This window comes from Arachis stenosperma, chromosome 10 (assembly GCF_014773155.1).
Source record: "Arachis stenosperma cultivar V10309 chromosome 10, arast.V10309.gnm1.PFL2, whole genome shotgun sequence".
NCBI lineage: Eukaryota > Viridiplantae > Streptophyta > Magnoliopsida > Fabales > Fabaceae > Arachis > Arachis stenosperma.
Genome location: NC_080386.1, coordinates 102,443,268 through 102,446,184, shown reverse-complemented (window position 1 = coordinate 102,446,184; position 2,917 = coordinate 102,443,268). Strand labels below are relative to the sequence as shown.

At 41.7% G+C, this 2,917-nt stretch overlaps 1 non-coding gene across 1 annotated transcript; it reads left to right on the top strand.

Moving 5' to 3' along the window:
• Positions 1 to 2,558: 2,558 nt before the first annotated feature.
• On the top strand, positions 2,559 to 2,662 carry LOC130958221 (small nucleolar RNA R71). Its single transcript, XR_009077354.1, has one exon. It is a non-coding gene; the product is annotated as a small nucleolar RNA R71 (small nucleolar RNA).
• The last annotated feature ends 255 nt before the right edge of the window (positions 2,663 to 2,917 follow it).

The following is a 2,917-nucleotide window of genomic DNA, read 5'->3' as shown; positions in this document are numbered from 1 at the left end:
CCCTTGAGATGAATATCTCCATTTCCCATGACTTAGAGGTGGAAGCAATTGTCTTCCCTTTTTTATTCTTTTTTTTTGAGGTTTTTCTGGCCTTAGGTGCCATCAATGGTTATGAAAAAGCAAAAAAACTATTCTTTTACCACACCAAAATTAGAATGCTGCTCGCCCTCGAGCAAAAGAAGAAAGAATAGAAGAAGGAGAAGAAGATATGGGGGAGAGGGAGAGATGTTTGTGCTTCGGCCATGTGGGTGGGTTTTGGTGTTAAGGATGGATGTGAGTGGTGAAGAAGAGAGAAGGTGAGTTGAGGTAGGTGGGGATCTTGTGGGGTTCACAAATCCTGAGATGATCCTGTGGGGTCCACAGATCCTAAGGTATTAAGGATTTACATCCCTACACAAATCCCTCTGCATGCAATCCTGGCATTTAACGCTAGATTGGTGCTTGTTTCTGGCGTTAAATGCCAGCTCTAAGCTTGTTCTAGGCGTTCAACGCCCATCTGCAGCATGTTTTTGGCGTTGAACGCCAGCTTTCCTCAGTGTGCAATCCTGGCGTTTAAACGCCAGGATGTTGCTTGTTTCTGGCGTTCAACGCCAGATCCATGCTCTGTTCTGGCGTTGAACGCCAGCCAGATGCTCCTTACTGGCGTTGAACGTTAGTAGGTCCTTCCTCTAGGGTGTGATTTTTCTTCTGTTGTTTTTGATTCTGTTTTTAATTTTAATATTTTTTTCGTGACTCCACATGATCATTAACCTAATAAAACATAAAAGAACAATGAAAATAAAATAAAATTAGATAAATAAAAATTAGGTTGCCTCCCAATAAGCGCTTCTTTAATGTCAATAGCTTGACAGTGGCTCTCATGGAGCCACACAGGTGATCAGGTCAATGTTGTATAGTCCCAACACCAAACTTAGAGTTTGGTTGTGGGGATTCAACACCAAATTTAGAGTTTGGCTGTGGCCTCTCAACACCAAACTTAGAGTTTGATTGTGGGGGCTTTGTTTGACTCTGTACTGAGAGAAGCTTTTCATGCTTCCTCTCCATTGTTAAAGAAGATTCTTGAGCCTTAAACACAAGGTAGTCCCCATTCAATTGAAGGACTAACTCTCCTCTGTTAACATCTATCACAGCTCCTGCTGTGGCTAGGAAAGGTCTTCCCAGGATGATGCATTCATCCTCCTCCTTCCTAGTGTCAGATTATGAAATCAGCAGGAATGTAAAGGCCTTCAACCTTTACCAACACATCCTCTACCAATCCATAAGCTTGTCTTACTGACTTGTCTGCCATTTGTAATGATAATAAGGCAGGCTGTACCTCGATGATCCCTAGCTTTTTCATTACAGAGAGTGGCATAAGATTTATGCTTGACCCCAGGTCACACAGAGCCTTTTCAAAGGTCATGGTGCCTATGGTATAGGGTATTAAGAATTTGCCAGGATCTTGTTTCTTTTGAGGTAACGTTTGCTGAACCCATGTATCTAGTTCACCAATGAGTAAGGGGGGTTCAACTTCCCAAGTCTCATTACCAAAAAATTTGGCATTCAGCTTCATGATAGCTCCTAGATATTGAGCAATTTGCTCTCCAGTTACATCTTCATCCTCTTCAGAGGAAGAATAGTCTTTAGAGCTCATGAATGGCAGAAGGAGGTTTAATGGAATCTCTATGGTCTCTATATGAGCCTCAGATTCCTTTGGGTCCTCAATAGGGAACTCTTTCTTGGTTGGGAGACGTCCCATGAGGTCTTCCTCATTGGGACTCACGTCCTTCCTTTCCTCCTTGCATTCGGCCATATTGACTATATCAATGGCCTTGCACTCTCTCTTTGGATTCTCTTCTGTATTGCTTGGGAGAGTACTAGGAGGAGTTTCAGTGATTTTCTTACTCAGCTGGCCCACTTGTGCCTCCAAATTTCTAATGGAGGATCTTGTTTCACTCATGAAACTTAAAGTGGCCTTAGACAGATCAGAGACTAAGTTTGCTAAGTTAGAGGTGCTCTGTTCAGAATTATCTGTCTGTTGCTGAGAAGATGATGGATAAGGCTTGATATTGCTAAGCCTATTTCTGCCACCATTATTAAAGCCTTGTTGGGGCCTTTGTTGATCATTCCATGAAAAATTTGGATGATTTCTCCATGATGAATTATAGGTGTTTCCATAAGGTTCACCCATATAATTTACCTTTGCTATTGCAGGGTTCTCAGGATCATAGGCTTTTTCTTCAGAAGATGCCTCTTTAGTACTGTTGGATGCATTTTGCCATCCATTCAGATTTTGAGAAATCATGTTGACTTGCTAACTCAACATTTTGTTCTGAGTTAATATGGCATTCAGAGCATCAATTTCAAGAACTCTCTTCCTCTGAGGCGTCCCATTATTCACAAAATTCCTCTCAGAAGTGTACATGAACTGGTTATTTGCAACCATGTCAATAAGTTCTTGAGCCTCTGCAGGCGTTTAGTTTAGGTGAATGGATCCACCTGCAGAATGGTTCAGTGACATCTTAGAGAACTCAGATAGACCATAATAGAATATATCTATCATGGTCCATTTTGAAAACATGTCAGAAGGACATCTTTTGGTCATCTGCTTGTATCTTTCCCAAGCTTCATAGAGGGATTCACCATCTTTTTGTTTGAAGGTCTGAACATCCACTCTAAGCTTACTCAGCTTTTGAGGAGGAAAGAACTTAGCCAAGAAGGCCGTGACCAGCTTATCCCAGGAGTCCAGGCTATCTTTAGGTTGAAAGTCCAACCATACTCTAGCTCTGTCTCTTACAGCAAAAGGAAAAAGCATGAGCCTGTAGACTTCAGGATCTACTCCATTCGTCTTTACAGTCTCACAGATCTGTAAGAACTCAGTTAAAAACTGATAGGGATCTTCTGATGGAAGTCCATGAAACTTGCAGTTTTGTTGCAT